This window comes from Dromiciops gliroides, chromosome 3 (assembly GCF_019393635.1).
Source record: "Dromiciops gliroides isolate mDroGli1 chromosome 3, mDroGli1.pri, whole genome shotgun sequence".
Classification (NCBI taxonomy): domain Eukaryota; kingdom Metazoa; phylum Chordata; class Mammalia; order Microbiotheria; family Microbiotheriidae; genus Dromiciops; species Dromiciops gliroides.
The window spans coordinates 61,422,245-61,446,599 of record NC_057863.1 but is presented as its reverse complement, the minus strand read 5'-3'; the positions used below and the strand labels follow the sequence as shown (position 1 = coordinate 61,446,599).

The following is a 24,355-nucleotide window of genomic DNA, read 5'->3' as shown; positions in this document are numbered from 1 at the left end:
AGATTCAGGATAGTGTTCTTGTCGATGAAAATGTTTTTTAATTCTGACACTGTCATTCATTCAGTGTGTTAGCTATCTGAACTACCTTGATGTCATCAGCAAAATTTTTTGCAACCATCCCTAGTGCTTAGCATAGTGACTGGCATAAACTTAACTCTTAAATGCCTGTTATTTCATTCTTTCATTTGCTTATTATACCTTTTTCAAAAACAAATTTACTTGTAAGAAAATTTATAATTTGCTCCTCCCACTGCACAATTGAACCACAACAAAGAACACAAAAGCAAACCGTCATGATCATGCACAGTCTAGCAAAAGAAATAGCCACAAATATACATCTCTCTCATGTTTTAAGTTCATCACCTCTCTGGCAAGAGGTGGGTGCAATGCCTTTTTTGTAAAAAATCTATTTTATTGACGACTTTTTTTTTTAATGTCTGCTGTCCCCAGCCCCTAGATTGGATTCCTTTGCAATAAAAACAATTAAATAAAAACACATATAGATTCCTTATAATCATTATTTCTTGCTGCACAATCATATTATAGTTCTTTGCTATCAAAATGAATGCTAGAATGACTCTTTTGAATATATATTTTCCCTTTGTTTTTGTCTTTTACTTCCTTGAAACTATTTGCACAATACTGAATTGCTAGGAGAAATTCTTGAAAAATCTTGGCACTTTTTTTGCATAGTTCCAAATTGATATCCAGAATTATACCATTTCATATTCCCTTCTTCTAACAACTCCATTAACATTGTTCCAGTTTTGTAGGGTGCAGAGCAAAAGCTCAGTTATTTTAAATTGCATTTCTCTTACTATTAGTTATTTGAAGCATTTTTTTTAAGTGAGGCAATTGGGGTTAAGTGACTTGCCTAGGGTCACACAGCTAGTAAGTGTTAAGTGTTTGAGGCCAAATTTGAACTCAGGTACTCCTGACTCCAGGGCAGGTGCTCTATCCACTGCACCACCTAGCTGCCCCTTGAGGCATGTTTTAAAATGATCATTTATAATTTGGAATTTTTCCCTAGAAAACTCTTTGCTCATCCTTTGACCAGTAATCTTTTGGGGAATTACTACTGATATTTGTTTTTTGTCAATTCCCCCAGTATCTTGGATCTTAGACATCATTGGTAATATCTGGTGCAAATATTTTCTTGTTTTATTGTGGGATGAGTGACCCCAACCCTCAAAGACTCCTTGAATTTTCCTGGGGGAGTTGTAGCTGTCAGGAATAGGTGCTGCTGAGCATAATCCTGGTGTGCTGATAAGCAATAACAAGGTCTTCAATATGATATGCAGGATATGGATGGATCCAGTATATCCCCATTATTCAAAGATCCCCTCCCAGTTTTCTTGCCCTTCCTTTTCCTTTGTTTTGTAAACATACAAAAGACCCAGTCTCTCACTCAGGTGGGACAGCTTTCCATAGCAATCTGTCCACCAGCAATATATTCTTCTCTGCTAATAAATCTCTTTTTTATTTTACAAGATTGGTGATGAACCTCCAGTTCTTTGGGTGAGGGAGTCCCCTAATTCAGTTTGCAACAGTTTCATGTACCTTGGTTTTGTTTGTGCAGTTGTTTTTTGTTTTGTTTTGTTTTTTAATTTTAGCTATATAATATAATCTATGATAGGACAATCAACTTCTCAATATTGATGAACTGTCTACTTTGTGTGAAGCACTGTGCTAGGTTCTAGGGATACAAAAAAAATTAAAACAGGCACTATCCTTGAGAGGTATACACTTTACTGGACTTCTTAGGGGAGGTGAGGGAGAAACAAAATGTACATGATGTGTGATTTGAGGAGGATAAGAACACTATCACCTGGGTAATGGGGTGATTGGGGAATGCTTGCTTGTGGAACTGAAGATTGAAATAAGGATTCAGAGAATAAAAGTGGAGGGTAAAGGAATAACTGACAGCCTGTGTACATATACAGGGGCATGAAATAGAAAATTAAGGAACACTTTCTCTACAATTCAGAGTATGTGACACAACACATATAACTCCTATACACAGTATTATATGATAACTACCCTCTGTTTGGCTTTAAATGGACTTTACAATCTGGCACCTTCTTACCTTTCCAGTAGTCTTCACCTTTATTCTCCTTGAAATACTATATAATTCAGCATGACTTACTGATCCTCCCCCAAGAAACTCATTTAATAACTCTGTGCCTTTTCATTGGTTGTCCCCAAATTCTGGAATACTCTTCCTTCCTTTTGGCTTCTTCAATATTCAGTTCAAATATCATCTTCTACAAGAGGTCTTTCCTGGTCCCCTTCCATTGCTCCATTTGTTTTCCTCTGAGTTCATCTGTATCCAGAGAATTTTTTAAAAAATCTTATTGCAGTTTTAAACTTTAATATCTTTAATAGTTTAAGACTGCACTAAGACTTTGGGGACATTCTGTATACATCCTGTATAACTTGTATACATGAACTGATATAAACTAAAATAAGCAGAACCAGGGAAACAATGATGGTGATGTAAGTGGAAAAAACAAACAAACAAATAAACCTGAAAATAAACTGAAACCTATACAATTATAATAACCATACTTGTCCCTGTAAGAAAGCTAAAACTCTCTTTTCTTTGCAGAGTGGAAAATTGTAAATTGATTATAATTCTATGTTCAAGACTTAAGCTAGCCCAGGCTTAATACTCTTCTACATCTTGCATGTCTAAACTCTTTACCCTTGTCACTTCACCTTTCACCTACATTCCATAGAAACTTGGCTAAAGGCCAAATTTTTGTCTTGTAATTACCTCTACCCTTTACTCAGGTAGCTCTAGGCATTTGACTCTCATGTTATTATTTTTTATTTTATTTTATTTTTTGCGGTGCAATGAGGGTTAAGTGACTTGCCTAGGGTCACACAGGTAGTAAATGTCAAGTGTCTGATGCCAGATTTGAACTCAGGTCCTCCTGAATCCAGGGCTGGTGCTTTATACACTGTGCCACTTAGCTGCACCCCCTCACCCCCCTGCCATTGTATTATTGTACATTATTTTATTATTGTAATTTGTATCTGGTATTGTCCACCTTTTGTAACCTCCATCCACCGCTCCTTTAACTGAAAAGCAAGTTCCTTTGTAACCTTACCCACCACTCACTTGGCCCCAATTCTGAATGACTCCAACAAAGCTGCTTATGGTCTAATCTTATTACCTGAGGACTGTTCTCATATTGTGACCAAGGAGGAGCTGAAGTAATTCTCATCCCACCTCCTCATTAAAATGTCTATGGGGGAAAAATGCCTAAGGGGGCAGCTAGGTGGCACAGTAAATAAAGCACTGGCCCTGGATTCAGAAGGACCTGAGTTCAAATTTGACCTGAGACACTTGAAACTTACTAGCTGTGTGACCCTGGGCAAGTCACTTAAACCCCATTGCCCAGCAAAAAAAAAAAGTCTACCAATTGGGATGGTCTTACCTTTATGTACCCTCTGGCCAATCAGAAGGAAGACATGCCTAGTTTTAAAAGAAACAGTCAGCCTTTACAGGGGTCATTCAGTTGAACCAAGGCAGCTGTTTTTATCTCCTTTGTTAATAGAGTGGGTACTCTGTTAATAAACTGATAAAGCTTGGAAATTTTGAACCTCAGTCTATACCTACTACTTTCTATCCCCACAAGTAGGGGATTCTGGAGGTGGAATATACAGCCAGACTCGCTTATTGTGTTGGCAGCTTGGGGATACAGTAGATTAGAGTGCTGGCCCTGGAGTCAGGAAGACTCATCTTTGTGAGTTCAAATCTGTCCTTAGACACTTACTAGCTGTGTAACCTTGGGCCAGTCACTTAACTCTGCCTTAGTTTCCTCACTTGTAAAATGAGGTGGAGAAGGAAATGGCAAACCAGTCCAGGATCTTTGCCAAGAAAACCCCAAATGTGGCCAAAAAGAGTCTAAAACCACTGAAAAAAATAACAGTTTTCATAAACTGCATCTTGTTAGGAAGTTCATTTGATTATCTAATAAAAAAAAAACTACTTGTCTGTAATTTTTATCTGTTATTGTTGTTGCAAGAGTCTGTTTCTAAAGTCTGTTGTAGGGTCAGATAAATCAGATCTAATCCCTGTTTTGTACAACAGCCCTTCCAATATGTGTCAGCCTTTATAATATAATATATTTTATTTTATTCTCCAAGCTTGCTATCCTCTTTTTTCCCCAATCACATGATTATGAGTATCCCTAATCATTCTAGGAGCGCTCATCTAGATGTATCAGATTGGAAATATCCTTCCTAAAATGTTGAACTCAGATTTGAACACTTTATTCTAGATTTTCTCTGATCAGCAGGACTATCACCTTCCTATGGGACTCTGTGTCTCTATTAATATAACCTAAGTCTGATTAACTTTCCACCTGCTCTCCCCAAAACATTTCATCATCTTCCCCCATTCTTTTTCCATTTCTGACAGATTCCTCAGGAGCCAAATTAAGCCTTCCCCCATCTAACACACACATTCGATGTTTTCTTTCCATTGTGGTTTTGCTCATACTGTCTTCTCTTCCTGAAATGCCATCCCATGTCCAACCCAGATTATCTGAATCTCTATTACTATCTGTCCTTTAAACCCTAAGCAAAATTCTACCATCTCTAGAGAGCCTTTTCATACTCTTCTAACTAGTAAAGCTGCCCCATCCCTGGGCTTCACATAGTATTTTTATTCTTTTTGCTGTTGCCATATAATATTTTGCACCATGCCATTTGTACATATTTTATTTAATTATCCAATTGGAAGCACCGTGCCTCAGAGATAGCATTGTATTTAAATTTTGTGTCTCAATCAGAACCTAACATCATGTTCTTCCCAGGGGAGGTTCTTCATTCTGTTTGTTGTATTGCATATTGTCTTCCCATTTTTTAGACTTTCCCTTGTCCCCATAACATGCTTGGTTTTAAGTGAGCTCTCAAGCTCATTTGTACTTAAGTGTTGTTCGCCTGTAAATTAATGAAACAATCAATATAGGGGAAATATGGTCTTTAATCAGGGCAGAAGCAAGATGCTACGAATACCCAAAGATGGGAACAGAACAGAGGACAAGGTTTATATGTGGTAATGGAACAAAGGGAACTAAAAGACTGCTCTTGTGTCACATATAGAAACTACTTAACTCTCAATAGAGACTACTTAATGTAAATGGATCCTTTTACATCATAAGGGGGGGAATCATTGGGAGGAACTTTATGGGCCTCCAGAATGGGCTGGATAGTGAAACCCAGGAGTCCTTTTGTAATGACAGTAGTTCAAATGACAGTTTTAGGGCATTGAGACAGGGCAGATGGTAAGACTAGGAGGACTTTAGGAGATAATTTCAGGGTAAATGATAAATGATATGGGTGATGTCTTTTGATGCATGCATAAATTGATTTAAGTGAGGCAGAATTTGGCAAAGTCATAGGTCTCTCTCTCTCTCTCTCTCTCTTCCAGGGTCAACTGGAACTGGTAAATCCACAGTCTGTAGCAAGACACAGTCAAGACAACTGATGATGGCCTTGTAGGAGAAAACCTTGGTGTCTTTGATGTCTAACCAATCTCTAAGTGCTCCACAGCCACTTCTTCAGCTGCCTTCAGGGCTTTTCAAACAAATTGTTCCCATCTACCCATTCCACGTGAGGAAGTCTTCACATGCTTTGGGTAGGTACTCCCGTAACTCACCAAAAGGTTTGAAACTATTTGGTTGTTCTCAACCTGGTTTAGCCCATCTACTGAAACAGCTTACTAGGGTATGGCCACTGCATATGGGCCACAGGTAAGAGTTTGGTACACATGGAAAGTAGCCCTGAAAATGGCTCAGCAGCCCTCATAGGAGAAATACACAACCTGCATCCTGTAAAAGACCTGCTTGACTGAATGGATACTGGGATAGAGGCTAGAGAAGTGAGTGAAAGGAAAAGCAAGGCATAATAACAATAATGATAATAACTCACATTTATATAACTTTGGTATTTTCAAAGTGATTTGTTTAAATTATCTCATCATCGAATCATGAAATTGTCATGGGGTACAGAGCACCCCAGAATTTCTCTGGGGCACACCAAGGAAGCTTTTCCTTGAGAAACTAAACCAGAGGACAGATAATGCCTAGAGAGATAAGCTGAACCAAATCGGAAGGAGCTAGCTTCGGATTCCTACCCTTCATTCTGGTCTCCCTTACCCTGGGGAGATAAGTTTGGGTATGGCTGTGGCCTTTGCATTCTGAAGAGGTATCTGTAGCCACTCCTCACCCAGTTCCTCTAGTCACTACCAGTGGGGGATGGTACACCCTCACTAAAGGAACTTTCCACAGGCAGATGGTCCACCCCCATCAGGCCTCTATAAAAGTACTTTCCAGTCTCCTGTTCAAGGAGATTTGGTACCTCTGAGCCATTTGCTTTATGTCAATCTCCCCATGAAAAGTCCAAGAATTTCTTTCATGGTTTCCCTCCCCCCACCCTTCCCTTCCCTTGCTCCTTAATAAACTAACACCTTATTCTAACTACTTTTTGTGTGCAAGAGGGTGTAATTCTTTAAAGAGGAATTCCCAAGAACCCCTAACCCCAAACCCGTACCCCATTTCCCCCCATATCAAAATGTTTGAGCTGGAGATTGTTACTATTAATTCATATTTCATGTTTATGTTTTCTATCATGATTTGAGGTTTGTTAAAAATAGGTTCCTGTGTCGTATCATTTTCTAGATGAATAAACAGAGGTCAGAGAGATTCTCACCTGTACCTGTTACTTCTTGCACAGTTCTTTAACAGTTAATCAGTGATTTCTAGGTAGCTCTGGACTCAGATGTCTTAATTTCCTTGTCGGTGCCCTTTTCATTCTACTAGGAGATATTACATTGGCTCAAATTCATACTAAGGAGCAAATGACTAACATCAATCACATCCTTCCCTAAGGAAAGATTGCTATGGGGGATGGCCTTGAAAGAGGGAAGAGCAAGCAAGTGGAGGGGTGGGGTGTGGAACATTTGAGGGGAGGGAGAGATTTCAGGCTTCCCAAAATGAGCTAACTATCTTCCATATTTTGCCAAGGGCTGTCCCTCCCTGCAGGTCTTCAATCGCACAGAAAGGATGATGATTTAATTCCCCTTACTGGATACAGAAACCTAACTTTCATTCTTTTGATGCAGCTATGATCCAATTCCTTGCTTCCTGAAAGAGTTAAAGCAGCATTCCTGGATGGAATATGTAATCGACTTTGCCACGTACTGCTTTGCCAATAGAAGTGTATCTCAAAGGAAGGGAAACGTAACCCCTTCAAAGGAAGATTTATCCAGCTCTGCTTGGATTGCGGCTGCTCTTATATCCACATACCTTCAGACTAGAATTTTCTAGCCTGACCTTTGCCACCAGGCTTGTCCTTATGATTCCCCTTTCTCCACTTCATTGATGAAATCACTCCCTCAACTTACTCCTCTCCTTTTATTCCTCCTTTAAAATCCCCTGGAAGGGTTGCCTTCGGGCTTAACCAAACAGAAGGGAGAGGAGCAGAATCTAGGTTGCAGCTTTCATTTGTTTCCTCCATGGTTCTCACTAATTAGCTGCCAGGGGTTCTCAAATACTTATTAACTCCATGTGAGTTTAAATAAGACGACAATGGCCCCATTCAGCACAGACGAGCTACAGCCTTTTGTGCCACAGAAGGCAAGAGAATAGGCAAGCCTTGGCTCACTATCAGGCCAAACAACCCCCATGGAATTTGAGGAGGTAGATGGGGAATATCTAGTCTGCACCAGAAGTCCTAGAGAGGTTGCCTCCTGAAATCTTAGCCCCAAGAAGGTTTGGTTTTCTCCCAGCTTCTGGCAGCATTCTCCCTACCTACCCACTCACTATTCCCTCTATCCCCTTCCTCATTTGGTCTCTTCCTTGATATTTTCAAATCAGTTTCTGGCTTCACTTTTTTTTTTTCATGGGGCAATGGGGGTTAAGTGACTTGCCCAGGGTCACACAGCTAGTAAGTGTCTAGTGTCTGAGGCTGGATTTGAACTCAGGTCCTCCTGACTCCAGGGCCAGTGCTTTATCCACTGTGCCACCTAGCTGCCCCGCTGGCTGCACTTCTAATTCATAATAGCCCATGCTGGTGACCCTATTCATCTGCTTTCAAAACTGTCACAGGGGAAAGGGTTAGTGCTGGGGTCCTTACGTATTCCTCTTTAAAGAATCACACCCTCTCGCACACAAATCCAATTAGAATAAAATAATCATTTATTTAGGCACTAGAGAAAGGAAACCTCTAGAGGGGTCTCCAGGGGAGATAGTTCCAGAGATGTGGTTCTCTGAGATACCTATCTCCTTGTACAGGAGAAAGGCCATAGCTTTTATAAATGGTAGATGGGGGTGATCACCTGACAGTAGAATGTCCCTTATTGGGGTGTGGCTTGGGAGAAGTCTGGTGAGGGGTGATTGTTGGAGCTATCTGTGTCTCCTTGGCACCCACAGGCAGCAGCCACTCCTAATAGGCTTATCTCCAGGAGAGGTAGGAGAGACTGGAATGAAGGGTGGCAGTCCTGGAGTTATCTCAGTCCCAAGTGGATACCACTTATCTCCTTTCTTTTTTTCTTTTTTCTTTCTTTCTTTCTTTCTTTCTTTCTTTCTTTCTTTCTTTCTTTCTTTCTTTCTTTCTTTCTTTCTTTCTTTCTTTCTTTCTTTCTTTCTTCCTTCCTTCCTTCCTTCCTTTCTTTCTTTCTTTTTTTTTTCTTTTCTTTTCTTTCTTTTTTTTTGGTGAGGCAATTGGGGTTAAGTGACTTGCCTAGGGTCACACAGCTAGTAAGTGTTAAGTGCCTGAGGCCGGATTTGAACTCGGGTCCTCCTGAATCCAGGGCTGGTGCTCTATCCACTTCGACACCTAGCTGCCCCTTCTCCTTTCTTTAGGTGTGTCTGTCCTGTGGTTTAGATTCTCAAGGAGAGAACCACCCTAGAACCATGTCCCTTAGCCTACCTGGTCAGTTCAAACCTCAACAGTCCTCACTGCATAACAAAAACCAATAGCCAACACTGGTTTCAAAGGTTTGTCATAGGAGCCTTGGAGCAGGAAGTGACTTTAGAGACCATAATCTAATGTATTACTTTTACAGAGGAGGAAACCAAAGCCTGAAAGAGGTGAAATGACTCACTCAAAGTCAGCCAAGTAGGAAATAGCAGAGCCTACACTCTTAGTCCAAGTCCTAGTCTTTCCACTGTTCTTTTGTTTGCTTCAAGGCAGAAAACTATTGGTTAAAAGACAGCTTTACCCTATTTCAGGAAACAGCAGTCTCGTGATTTCAGACATCACCAGTTTTTTTGTCCTTTCTTCCTTCAAATCAGAGCAATGACCTCTTCCTCAATCCCTTTCTAGAGTGGATTTTAAAGGGTCAGTACTAAAGGCTGTTGAACACTAAGATTGCACGTTGTTGCGGCCCTGTTAAACTGAATCACTTTAAATCTTTACAGAATGACTATCTGGCAGATGCAACAAGGAGGGAGAGCCTGCATCACTTCATGCATTTCCTGGCATGGGGATACTTCATTCCCTGCCAGTTTGCTCCCTTAGCATTATTTGAATGTAGCTGTTTGTATTATTAGACTATAAATCACAGCTTCCCCCACACTTACTCAGTGTTCGGGGTCCTGGTGAATTCTAATGACTGCACACTACCCTTGAGCTGTGTGTGTGACTCCTGTTGACTTCCATGGCAGTTAGAAGCACAAATCATGGGGAGGAGCATATGGCCTTTATTTTGCTAAGAGTTTCATTTCATGCCATTACCAGAATACTCAGAATTCCTGATTGGATGGGAAGGAGATTAGCTCTTTCCCTAGTGGAATAATTTCATTATAGCTGGGGTGTTGCCTCTCCAAAGATAAATGTGGAGAGAATATTAGCAAGGCTACCAATCATGGGAAAGTGGAACTGCTTTACAATAACTTTAAATATGTCTTCAGAGAATACCTCTTAGCGTGTTTCTACCTAGCTCTCTACATTTAAGGGGGCAGAGTTGGCTTAGTTTCCTTCTTTGCTTTATTCACACTTTCCTCATTCTTATCACTTACATAAAAGGCACCTCCCCAAGTCTGGCTGATTTATAGAATGCAGAACACTTCCAGTATTCTATCGTCTTCATATTCTGTCTCCATTCACTGACTTGTCCCTATTTAACACGTTCAGTGACAACTTCTTTTATGTCACATAGTTGAGGGGAGAGAGCACAAGATCTAATTCCTGAGTACTTCCTTTTTCCATTGGTTTCTTAATGCTTTGGGCTTTTTACATTACAGTAATTTCCTAGTATACTCCAATCCCCACACCACAGAACTCTCTCTTGTATCAAAGAAAAAACAGTTATTCAAATCCACATAACTTAGCAAATTATATGTCAATGTATTCACTTCCTTAATCCCTTCCTCCCCACCTACTAGAGGGGTGGCAGGTATGTTTCATCATTTATGATATGGAATCAATATGGGTCATTGTATTTAATCTGAGTTGCCTTTTAATATTATGTTTATTTTTATTTCTGTAGTGATGTATATTGTTCTCCTGATTATTCTTACCTAATTCTGGTTAAATTAATACAAACCTTCCTATGATTCTCTGAATTGTTTCTATTCATTGTTTCATGTAGTAGAGTGATGTTTTTATTTCATTGATAGATTTATATTTGCCTAGCTATGTCCCAATCAGTAAACACCCATTTTGTTTCCAATTTGTGGTTATCACTATAAGGAATTCTATGAATATTTTACTATATATGGAATCTGTCCTGTCTTTGATCTCTTAAGGGTACACAGTAGCATTGACATCACTAAGTCAAAGGGTATGAATAATTTAGCTACTTTTTCATATAATATCATATGCTTTCCTGAAATATTGGACTATTTCACAGTTCTATCAACAGTATATTAATGTCTATCTTCTTAGAGTCCCTCCAACAATTATTGTTCAGTCATATTGGTTGTATCTAACTCTTGGTTACTTCATTTGTGGTTTTCTTAGTACTCTCCAACAATATCGGAATTTTTTTTTTACTATCTTTGATAATTTGATGGTTCTAAGGTACGTTCTGGGTCACACCGGACTCCATTTAATCCAGTGGTTCAAATTTGGGATTAGACACAATCAGATATTATTAGACCATCTAACATTTAACAAAAAAAGTTTATTTAAGAATATTATGGAAAGTGTATTCAGCAATAATACTATATGTGACTATCCTGACTCTCCATTTTCCATGGTGATGTGTTTTTATCAGTATATGTCAAGACTGAGGAGCCACCAAGTCCTCATGTGCTAAGCTACATTTTCCTTGTTATTGGTGATTTGAAAAATGCTTTTGTATTGTTGTTGATGCTTTGCAATTCCTTTTGATATTTGAAAACTTTTTAAGGGTGTTCAAATCATTCATTTATCTTTCCCAGCATTCATCTGCATAGCATAAAGGATGTGGTTAATGCAAACTTATCAATCAAAATCAGCTCCCACCAACTGGAAACTCTAATTCCTAACATAATTGGCCATATTTTCCTAAGCTCCAGTTACCTGATATTAGAATAATAAAGTTAGCAACTTACTGGAACAAAGAGGCATGCTTGGATAGTATATTTACTATTTTGCTTTTATTGCCTAGGAAAAAATAAAAGGAATAAATAATGTATAACACAACACATGCCATGAAGTTGCATCCCCATAGCTTCTTTACTTAAGCTACCCCCCCCCACCAAATAGCATATGGACATGACACATTTCAAGTCTAAGAGTTATAGAAATAACATATTTAGATGTTTTAGCCCCACCATAGCTGTTCCTCTTGGAATTGTGCAAAGAAAAGTGGGAAGTACAGTAGAGTTCCCAAATGGTATTCAACTCAAGGTCAGTCTATAAAAGAGAGATGATCACGGAAGATAGTCCTGATCAGAATCTGAGCTGGTACAATCCGTAGCCCCTCCTGGCTTTTATGGTCACTATTTCACATTCCCATTTCCTCTTATCCTTTCTCTAGCTGGTTAATTCTCTCTAATTTAGTGGAGTGGTAGGGTTTAGATAAGGGCAAACCAGAAATGGACAGACTCTAGACATCACATACCATCTTACCATCTCTGTTCTGCTCTGTCCTTGAGGTGTGTGTGTGTGTGTGTGTGTGTGTGTGTGTGTGTGTGTGTGTGTGCCTGTGTGCACACGTGTGTTTTGGTGAGGCAGTTGGGGTTAAATGACTTGCCCAGGGTCACACATCTAGTGTTAAGTGTCTGAGGCTGGATTTGAACTCAGGTCCTCCTGAATCCAGGGCCAGTGTTCTATCCACTGCGCCACCTAGCTGCTCCTGTCCTTGAGTTTTTATATCTATTGAGGATGAGGTTTCCATGGCCACTTCCCCACCAGCTCCTCACCATGCCACCTATTCTCCCTCCCAACAAAACCTTATTCTCTACCCCTGTGTTCCTCAGGTCTGAAAAATTAGTCTTTGCCTTATCTTCCTGGGGAAAGGTGTCCACACCATTTCTTGAACACCTTGCTATGTTATTGCTTCTGTATTTCCCTCCAAGTGCACTGCTTTCTGGCACCCCTTTATTTATTGCCTTTCCCCCATTTGCAAAGAAGCTCCATGAGGACGATGACTGTCTTATGTACTTGTATTTGAACTGAGTGCTTAGCGTAGTGTCTGAAACATGGTAAATACTTAATAAATGCTCTTTCTGTTTATCTATGCTGCCCTTCTTCCACTTGGTTAAGAAATATGTCATTTCTTGGCCTCTCCCAGGTTTCATATGAGCTTTTTAAACATTCTTTCACATTGTTGTTGATAGTTTGCAATTCTTTTTGTCATTTGAGAATTTAATAAGGGGGTTCAGATAATTCATTTATCTTTCCCAGTATTATGTTAATATTAATATCTGGCATTTGTATGTAGATCCCTCACTTTTCAGTGTGTGGATGTATATAAGTGTGTATACACACAGAGAAGACTGGAGAAGAGAGGGAGGGAGGGAAGGAGAGAGGGTGAAAGAGAGAGACAGCAAAAGATATAGAGAGAAAGAGAAAGAGAGAGTATAAAGTGGGATCATTCAAATAACAAGTTCTCTTATTCAACACATGCTATGTACCAGGAACTTTGCTAAATCCCAGGGAAACAAGAAAAGTGTGGGGGGGAGTTCCCTGTTCTCAGAGTGCTCTGAGTTTAATGGGCTAGACAATATGCAGACATCTATGTACAAACAGATATATACAGAACAAATTGGATTGAATAAGCAGAGGGAAAGCACTACCTAATTAATAAGGATTAGGAAAGGCTTCTGGTAGAATGCTGGATTTTAGTTGGGGTCTGAAGAAAGCCAGCAAAGACATGAGACAGAGATGAGAGAATTTCAGGCATAGAGGACATCCAGTGAATATGCTTGGAGTTTGGAGATGGAGTGGGGTGGAATGGCTTATAGATGCCTGGATAATATTCTGGCCTGGTTTTAGCATTAGGGCTCAGCATCCTAAGGTCTTGGGTTGGTAATCTGAGTTCCAACAGGAAGAGTTTGAGAGCCAGAATAGTGGCAACACAGGTTGGGAATGATTAGAATATAGGATGGCACCCTGAGGAGATGATGGGGTCAAAAGAAGATGTGTTAAATAGTGAGGATATCTGGACATATTTATAGGAAGAAGAGAAGGAGGTAGTGGGCAGTTATTGTTTGAAAAATAGGATATAATTGAATAATAATTTCAAATGAGAAAAAAAAGAAACATGACAAAGTGCATAAAGGACTAGACAAGCAAATGTGTGTGTGTGTGTGTGTGTGTGTGTGTGTGTGTGTGTGTTGAGAGTGAGAGTTATAAAGTAGGGTCACTTCAGGTAACAAGCACTTGTTAAGTACTTGCTATTGTACCAGGAATTTTGCTAAAATCCAGGGACCCAAAGAAAGGCATGGGGGGAAGTCAACAAAACCTGGATTCAGTCAGTCAGTCAATTAATGAACATTTATTAAAAGTACTTATTTTGTGGAAGGTATTATGCTGTCAGGGATACAAAGAAATGTTATATATGTTCTCTTTTCAAGGAGATATAGTCTAATAGAGGTGAAAGTATTTAAACTACCATGCCAAAAAACAACAACAAACAAAACAAAACAAAAACCCCCCACAAACAATGCTACCCAACCTCTCCTCCAGACAATCAAATAAACAAACAAAAAAATGCAGAATAAATTTGGAGTAATCAACAGAAGGAGAACACTAGAATTAATAGGGATCAGGAAAGGCTTCCTATAGGAGGTGATATTTTAGCTGGGACTTGAAGAAAACCAGAGAAACCAGGAAGCTGAGAAGGGAAAACTTTCCTTATATGGGGGCAGTCATTGAAAATGTCTAGAGGTGGGAGATGGCATATGTTGCTTGAATAATAAATAGGAGGCCAGTGTCACTGAATCACAGAGTATTTGGGCTGGGGTATACAGTGAAAAATGACTGAAAATATGAGGGGGCAGGCTATAAAGGCCTTTGGACACCAGAGAATTTAATATTTTATCTTGTCGGTGACAAGAAGCTGCTGAATTTATTGACTGGGGGAATGACATGATCAGACCAGCACGTGAGGAAGGTCCCTTTGATAATTGATTCAAGGATGGACTAGAATGGGAAGACATTTAAAGCACAGAAACCAACCAACAGGTAATTACAATTATCTAGCTGTGAAGTGATTAGAACTTGCACTCATCTTGACTGCATGACCTTGGGAAAGTCTCTTAACTTCTCAGTGCATTAGGAAACACTGTAATATTCAATAAATTGTTTCATAGTATTGAGAAACCTACATTGGTAAAGGAAGTTTTCTCAAATGACAATCTCTTTAAATCAATGAAATTCAGGGGTGGCTAGGTGGCACAGTGGATAAAGTTCCAGCCCTGGATTCAGGAGGACCTGAGTTCAAACCTGGACTCAGACACTTGACACTTACTAGCTGTCTGATCCTGGGCAAGTCACTTAACTCTCATTGTCCCCCCCCCCTTCAATGAAATTATCCTTCAAGCTATACTTTCTAGACTGACTTCAATAATATGCTCCAGCTTCAATCTTATCCTGTTACTTCACTCAATGTCTGGGATCTTTTCATACAGGGACATCCCTCTACCATGTCAACACCCAACTCTCATTTCAAATTTCTCTCAGGGACTCCATTTTTCAACACCATGCCTTTTAATGGCACTACTTCACCTCACAGGCAAGGATCATCTTTCTTTGGGGTTGTATTTGCATTCCTGACACTTACCATAGAACCTAGCTTAATAAATATTTGTTCCCTTACCTTAATACCAGTGAAATTACAATCCAGCCAGATACACTATCCTTTAATAAAATGTACTAAGTATTTTCAGATACTTATCTCTTTTGATTTTCCTGATTATCTTGTGAAGGTGATAGTACATTACACGTGAAGACCTCGAGGTGAAGAAGGTAAATGACTTAGACAAAGTCAAGTCAGTCCAAGACAAAAAGCCGTGATTTCAGACCAATCATGTGATAGGCCTTGTGTTAAGTACTATGATCAAAACTGGGACAAGAAACTAAGGTCTCGTGATTCTTATTCTAGGGCTTTTAATATTGTACCATTTGCATATTTCTGATCATGGAAAATCCTAGTATTCGAGGATCCATTTGTCCTTTTGTGTTACCTACTGATTTAGGAGTGGATAGTGTCATTTTATTGGTCAAATGGGAAAGAAAAATCACATTGGGTATGGTTTATGTGTAGTACTAACTAAAGATACTTAAAAATCTAGCCATAATTCTGGAATTCTATATTTTTATAACAGTGACTTTAACCCTCCTCAAGAGGAAATAACAGTGATCTTTAGCTATTTGAAAACTTTGATACAATAAGAACTGTATTTTTTTTTTTGTGGGGCAATGGGGGTTAAGTGACTTGCCCAGGGTCACACAGCTAGTAATTGTCAACTGTCCAAGACTGGATTTGAGCTCAGGTACTCCTGAATCCAGGGCCAGTGCTTTATCCACTGTGCTATCTAGCCGCCCCCAGAACTGTATATTTTTATTGAGATACCTGTTCCTATAAATAGATACTTATAAGAAACTAGATAGCTCATTAACCTCTAAATGTACTTTAGGATCTCTGGCAATGGTATTTTAATGTCATTTAAAACTTATTATATTATTTTATTAATAGCATTCTTTATTGTTTATTGATAGTTTAAATTAACTTTATTATTTGATTATTAATATTTTTATTGCTAGTATTCTTTCCAGTGGCATATTAATGGTTTAACCAAGTGAAACATAGAGGGGCAGCTAGGTGGCACAGTGAATAAAGGGCTGGGCCTAGAATCAGGAAGACTCATCATCCTGAGTCGAAATCTGGACTCAAATACTTACTAGCTGAGTGACTCTGTGCAAATCACTTAACTCTGTTTGCTTCAGTTTTCTCATCTATAAAATGAGCTGGAGAAGGAGACCCCAAATCGGGTCACAAAGAGTCAGACATGACTGAAAACAACTGAACAACAACAACAACATATGAAACCTCACAAAACCCATGGCATTGATTTAGGAATTATGAGGGTAAATTTCACTGTGCTATTTTCCTTGGACTGTTTATTTATCAAATATAATTTTCTACATTCTGAGTTTTTTAAACAAAGTGGACTATGAGTTGGGGACATACTATAATCTTGGGTTGAGTCTTCTTATCAAAGTATACTTAAACTATATTTTTGGTTTGGCTATGTATGGAGAGAATAAGAGATATATTACTGGTTTTTAAGCACATCTTTGGAAATTATGACAAGGTGTTTATATGTAGCAGCTCACTAAAAATTGTGAGTAAATCAGGGTATGTACTTTTTTTTTGACAGGGCAATGGGGGTTAAGTGACTTGCCCAGGGTCACACAGCTAGTAAGTGTCAAGTGTCTGAGGCTGGATTTGAACTCAGGTACTCCTGAATCCAGGGCTGGTGTTTATTGTGCCACCTAGCCACCCCAGGGTATGTACTTTTAAACTTTCATCAAAGAAAAGGCTCTTTAAATGATGAAAGAGTGAGACACAGATGCCATATTCAAAGAAGATCAAAGAGAAGTCATCAAAAATATAGTAATGGGATAAGTAGAGATCAGCAACACAATGACAAATCAAGTCAACAAGCATTTTAAAGTGCTTACTATGTGGCAGGCAGTGTGCTATGTTCTGTACATATAAAAAGATGAACAATTCTTGCCCTCAAGAAACTCATATTCTAATGAAGGAGACAATCTGTAAACAGATATATACATTCAAGAAATATATAAAGTTAATTGCAGGTATTCTCTTGTGAAAGGGAAGGAAGAAGCATTCATTAAGCACCAACTATGTGCCAGGAACAATTCTAAGTTTTTTATAGATATTGTTTTGTTTAATCCTCATAATAACCCTGTGAAGCAGGTGCTATTTATTATCCTTATTTTGTAGTTGAGGAAATAACTGTTAAATAAATGACTTTTGCAGGCCTATTCTTTTGGCTGTTGTTGTCATTCAATCATTTTTCAGTTCTGTCCAACTCTTCATCACCCCATTTGGAGCTTTCTTGGCAAATATACTGGAGTGGTTTGACATTTCCTTCTTCAGATCACTTTTTTTTTAAAGCGAGACAAATGGGGTTAAGTGACTTGTCAAGGGTCACACAGCTAGTAAGTGTTAAGTGTCTGAGGCCAAATTTGAACTCAGGTACTCCTGACTCCAGGGCTGGTGCTCTATCCACTGTACCACCTAGCTGCCCCCAGATAACTTTTTACAAAGGAGGAAATTGAGGCAAACAGAATTAAGTGACTCACTCACCCAGCATCACACAGCTAGTAAGTGCTCGAGGCTAAATTTGAATTCAGGAATATGAGCCTTCTTCACTCTATGCCCAGCACTCTATCTATTGTACTACCTAGCTGCCATTCTAATGGCTAGAAAGTGTCTAAGGCCACATCTGAACTCATGTCTTTCTGACTCCATTTCCAGTGTATTTATCCCCAGTATCACCTAGCTTCTTTCCCAGAGGCAGGGAGTGGTTACTAGATAAAAAACAAAACAATACAAAACAACAATAACAACAAAACTAAAGATAAGTCAAGAACTATGAGGACAAAGAAAAGGTCATTGGAATCAAAATGGAAAACAATTTTAAAAAGCAGACTGATTAATTTAAATGATCAATGTTAATTCTAGAGAACAAATGCTAAATAAATAAATGTATGTATGCACACACTCATAAAAATATACATACCTATATACCTATATAGTATGTATATGTATGTTTATGTGTATATGCATGTACACATATATGCATATACATATATATGCATACACATAAAACATTGGTTCTATAGGACCAAGAAATACACATACATACATACACATTTATGAAATTTCTCTCCTGTCAATACAAAGGAGAACTATGGCTACAAAGCAAAGCCTATACTGTTAGATATAGTCATTATGTCAGTTGATTTGGCTTCACTGTTTTTTCTTTGTTGCATGGGAGAGTTTAGTGGGGCAATATATTGGAAAATAATTGTATGCTAAAAAGCCTCACTAAATCCTGAAAAATAAAATACATTGAAAATTTGAAAAGTAAATCCCTTTGTTTGTAGGAAACTCATTTACATTAAATACTAAACATATACCGAGATAATAATATGTCAAACATAATCCTTGACATGGTACTACAAAGTTTGTAAAGTACTTCACACACATCTCATTAGAGATTAGATAAAATAAAAAAAATAAAGAAGAGACAGAGAATAGAAATCACAAAATTACCCATTCTTGAGGAAATATAATTTTTAATATCTATGCGTTGCTTGAGGATCTATTTTCTTTCATTATATTATTTTTAATTTTAGTCTTAAAAGTACTCAGTTATATTTTGGTTAAAAGATTGCACATATATTATGCAGATCCTCTCCAAGTGGGATAGTTCTGTGCTTCTGCCATGGGAGCAGGTGGTCGAAGGTTGTTTTGATGAGGTTACAAAGCTCCTCCCCTCTTTCCCCAAGCAGCAGTCCAATGTACGTCAGCAGTAATTGTATGCCTTACACTGCTGTACAGTGAGGCTGAGTGTAAAAGACATATCAAAAAGAGGTATCAAACTGAGACCTAGATGTTCCTTTTCAATGATTGCTCATTTCCATGAGCCATGCTTGGGATAAAGGTTAGAACTTACACATTCTCCCATATTTATTTTGTCGGTTTCATATCCTTCCTATCAATAGAAACTGGATTGGGGGTATAGTTGTAATGAAGACTATTTCTTTTTCTTTTTTTTTCCTCTTCTTTATTTTTCCACTGGATTATTTGCTAATCAGACTTCAGTGCAGTCAAGATAAAAGAGAGAAAATCTGTTGCCTAAATAGGAGGCTTTTAATGAGGATGTGAGCCCCTGGGAGCTGGATTCTGAAGTAGAAGGATGCTGCCTGCTGTTCTCTTGTCATTTCTTCAGTTGCTTCTCTCCCCTTTTCCAATGGGCCTAGTAAGCGGGAACTATCCAAGGTACTAGGATGCTGGAAGCTTTGCTTTTGAATGCAGACGGTTTGCAGAAACAGAGAAGAAACAGATTACTGCTTATTTCAGAAGGTAGGCTCTTTGTTTCAGAATCCCTGATTAATCAACAGTAGCATCCACAGACTAAGGCAGCTGGAGAGAGAGAAAAGGAGAGGAGAGGGGAATAGGGAGAGGGCGAGAGGGAGGGAGGGAGGGAGAAGAGAGGAGAGGAGAGGAGAGGAGAGGAGAGGAGAGGAGAAGGAGAGAGGGAGAGAGAGAGAGAGGGAGAGAGAGAGAGAGAGAGAGAGAGAGAGAGAGAGAGAGAGAGAGAGAGAGAGAGAGAGAGGCAGGCTGCCGGTTGTCACGGGGGAGGGACGATGCCACTAGCTAGACTGCTTAAAACCTTCTGTATCTAAGTGGCAATGAGAGAGAACATCTTTTTGGCTGGGAGAAGCCATTTGGATAGGATGTTTTTTATTCCTTGTTTTCATTTATTTTTGTCTCTGCAGAATCTATTCAAATGAGGCACCTTAGCAAACCCGGGTGATTGCATTTGGTATTGTAATCATCTATGTGGCAAAGTGGGTAAAAATCATCCAATTTCTTCTCTGCTGGACCTCAAATCAGAGAGCTGTGTGGGTGTACCCATCCATTACCTATGCCCTCTTTTCTCTGAGTGTTGATTTAAAGAAGGAAGTACCTATCTTCTTCTGCTACAGCATTTTACCGTGAAAACTTTCAAGGCTATTCTATCTGATAGGAAGAAGATCAATAAGACACTGATATCTAGTGATGAAGAATCTGATAGTATGGACACTTTCGCCATCCAGATATAATGCACTTTAATTGAAGAAAAAACTGAGCTGAACTACAAGTCTGTTTCTTATGGTTCTGGAATACTCCTGCAGACTGCACTGAGATAAAGCACGGGAAAGGGCTTTGACAGACACAAGTCACCTTTTGATTATTGCACTTAGCTGTCCCTGGGGACTTAAATTTTGGTATGTATCTCATTTTTCACATTCTCTTAGCATGCTAATTGATCCTGGTGCTCATTAAATTGAGTAATCTGCTTATAAAATGGCATGGGTTTTAGCCAGGGATACTTAATACTGAAGTTTGCATGTCTTTTGAAGTGAGCAAAAATCAACCATTGCTAAGCCATTTTAGTGGTAAAATGCTTTATACTATTTTGTATATCTTTTTTCCATATACTTACTTGACCACAGACACATTTGCAACTGGCATCTCATTTGTGTAAAAGGAAAAAAGAAAGGCGGCATTGAATTATTAAAAACATTGTTTAATATTTTTGTGATATATTAATTGGTATTCACAATGTGTGTGCTAGCTACTTATCAGCTATTCCATACCATAAATATTTAAAGCAGTCTCTTAGTACAGTTGTATTTGCAATGAGAACCCAATATCACTGTTTCAAAAAAACCCAAAACAAAACAACAAACTACTGCACAAACATAGCACCTGAAACTGATTTTTCCTACTGAATTAAAACATATACACTCTCTTCCTGACACATTTGAAAAATTCCATCATCTACCAAGAAGATTATCTAAATCTCATTACAATTAAGGTTTGCTATCACAAATCCAGATGGATTTGTTACACTTGGGAACACTATGGCTTTAGTGGAAACCTTTTTTTTCTTTTTAATTTTAAGGTTGTCTTGGCTAAAGTGTCCACCTATTATAGTGCTCACAGCAACATTCAGAATTCCAGAGGAGTATGCATCCAATTTCTGTAAAGAATTTTGTACAGAATTATGGGGACTTTTCCATTTTCATTTTCAAATCCTCAATTTATAGTTTATTTTTTAGCTCTTTAGACTTTGACCTTATCATTTATTTTCTTAAATTTTAGCAATAAATGCAGAATGGCATTCTGTATCTTGGCAAACATCCACTTTTACCTTTTTTTGATGATGTGACACACATAATAACCCTCAAGTTTGGGGGTAAAAGTACGTACATCTGAATTGTGCAGAGTATAAGGTGATAGAGTCAAAATTAACTAATCTCCAACTATTTTTTATTTTTTCACTGTTCTACATTTTCTTCTTTGCATTACTAAGTATGAATTATTGGGCAGTTACATAAAAGTTTGAGTTATTGACTTATAATTATGCTGACATGAAATTATTTGGGGAGAAAAATGTCACACTTCTTGTTATTTCCAACTGAGCAAGTGAAATGACTGTAGGGAAGATGTTGCTATTTCATAAATCCAATGTCAACTAGACTATATATGTATATATAATTACTAAAGGAGAAAATCTCTGTGAGAAGAAAAATATAAATCAAAGTGATAAAGTTTGGTAATGGGAATCATCACTAACTGAAGATGGATAGCAAGTCATCTGGGTGTTTTAAACAAAATAAAGCATAAACTCCCAATCCAATTAGATTCCTCTTGTAGCTCCAGTCAGCAGTTTGCAAAAGGGACTGTGGCTAGTTTGCAGATATGCCTTGTAAGCATCTAGAACCATGTGACTCAAAGCTCAAAAGAGGGTTGTGGTCATTGAGCATTGTGTATATATATATGTAGTGAGTATAAATATTAACTGTGGAACTGTGAACTGGTAGCATTATCCCGATTTGAATTGTAGGAGAAACCTAGTTATTACATTGCCTACTCATATTGAGAAATAAGGTGGTAAAGAAAACTTATTTATCATTGTAAAGAGAAAGACAAGAGCACCCTTTCAGCACTTTGGCTAGCTCTTTTGTTTTTAATTTCTTCATTTCCCATCTTTCACAGAAATGTTACATTTTAAGGTCATTAACTATGATGGAATGACTTGAAGTTTCCTGAGGTCTAAGCATAAATGCAAGGGAATGACAATCCAGGTTGCTGATATGGTACAATAAGAAGACAACATAACTATTCTGTCTTGTACTTTTCCACATAGCAAGTACATATAGAGGATGCCCAGACATCCTGTAGGGTGAAGTTTCATTTACATTCATTGCCTGGTTTTACACCATCTTTATATTCACGTATTTCACGTTTTTATATAACATCTGATCATTTAATCACATGATCTCATTTGAAATGTGCTATCTCAAATAGTTTTGCATCCATGAAGAAAACAGGAAGTATTGTTTTACCCCATTGGCAAAAACTGTCCCCAAATTGCCATGAGAAGTGTCCAGTTAGTTGGGGAAATACTCCTGGGCAAAATTGGGCTTTCTGCCTCAGAGAAAATTCACTGATTGGAAAAAGGGAAAAGAGCAGATTCCAGCAACTTCTCTCACTGAATCAAGGCAGATGTTCTTTGAAATCTCAGGAGAAAAACAAAGGGTAAGGACTTTCAAAATGTACCTGTTGACAAAAGAACATATAGACTTTATTGGAGTAATAGGCAGAAGTGAGGAAATGAAGTGTAACCTAAGATAAAACCTACTCTTCAAAGTTATTGTCAAGATTTATCCCACTCGACATATTGTGTGTTTTCTACTTATTAAATATGTGAGTATAATAACATTACTAAGTCACCAAATAAACTTGATCTTGTCCTACATATAAGGTTATCTTGAAAAGGAAAAATGTGTTTTAAATCTGATCTTCTAGAAGCTTCTTATACTGCAGGAATTGGGGGCTGAGATTTACAGATACATACAATATTTTCTAGTGATTTGTCCACCTGTGTCACTCAGCATATGTGGCAAATACCCAGATCGATGGAGTCTTTACAACTTTTATATCTTGGAAAATGATAAGCAACAGATGGAGAACAGCTCCTCTCCAGAAATGCTGGATAAAAGATCTATGAAAAGAGAAGGAATTAGAGTGCATATGAGTCTGTGGGTTGCTTCACTCAGCTGACACTAGCTGATAAAAATAGAATTTTGTCTCTTGGTCAATGGGACACACTAAAAGTCCTCTCCCCTACTTATTTTGTGCCTATTCATTTGAGTCTGTCCTTTTGGAAGAATTGAAAATTTGCAAGAGGTGGAATTACTGAAACCCAGAAATTTGTACTAAGTTTTGTGAAGTGTGGGTGGGAGGATGAAAATATTTGCATTAGCATGCCAATTCCAACTTACATTTATCTAGCTTCAATTTATTCCTCTCCATCAAAAAGCCACTCCTAAAATCATAAGCACCCTGTTACACAGGAGTGCCCAATCTCTTCACTTCTGCATACTACTTTAGCTGCTCTCCAGGAAATCAATGACCATACAAAATTTGCATTTGAAATTAACATAGTAACAAAACTAAGTGGATAACTACAACATTTTTTTGCACACACATATTTCACAATAAATGTTCCCAGATCACTTGATATCATTACCACTAAGACTTATGCCGTTTCTCTGTGTTGTATTCATCCTGTGTTTAGCTAGAGGAAGTATCCATGGGGAAGATATAAAAAGAGGAGCTACACATTTATGTTTCTTGGAATCTATTCAGACCTAATTGCTGTATTTTACACCTTTCAAGTTTTTCACATGCAATAGATATTTTATTACAATGCAAATACTCAAATGGGCTTTTATTTATCTGGCAGTGTTGCCTTCTGTATTAGGGAAATCCAGTGATGATTTTACATTGGAAGTTACTCTGAAGAATAGAGGAGATAATATTGGGAAGAGCTTAGCACAGTTCTTGGCACATAGTATGCAGTATATCAATGTTAGTATTGTTATCATTATTTTTATTATTAATGTATTCGTGTGTAAAGGCAGGAATTGGTATTATAGATATACCTGAATTGAGCTTTCTGAATTTTATGTCCTACTTTTGTAGAGTACAACCAACCAAAAGATTAAGAGCTACAAATGTCAGGGTGCTATACAAAATAACTTCAGTAAAGTATTTCAGTAGTGCAGGAGATATATCTTCAGGGAAGCAAAG

General features: G+C 38.2%; 1 protein-coding gene across 1 annotated transcript in view; it reads left to right on the top strand.

The window, feature by feature from the left end:
* Positions 1-18,886: 18,886 nt before the first annotated feature.
* NYAP2 (neuronal tyrosine-phosphorylated phosphoinositide-3-kinase adaptor 2) overlaps positions 18,887-24,355 on the top strand; it is a 338,177-nt gene continuing 332,708 nt past the window's right edge. The window contains 3 exon segments of the mRNA XM_043997634.1: positions 18,887-19,148; positions 19,303-19,570; positions 19,987-20,478. The gene's annotated coding sequence lies outside the window, so the exon portion shown is untranslated.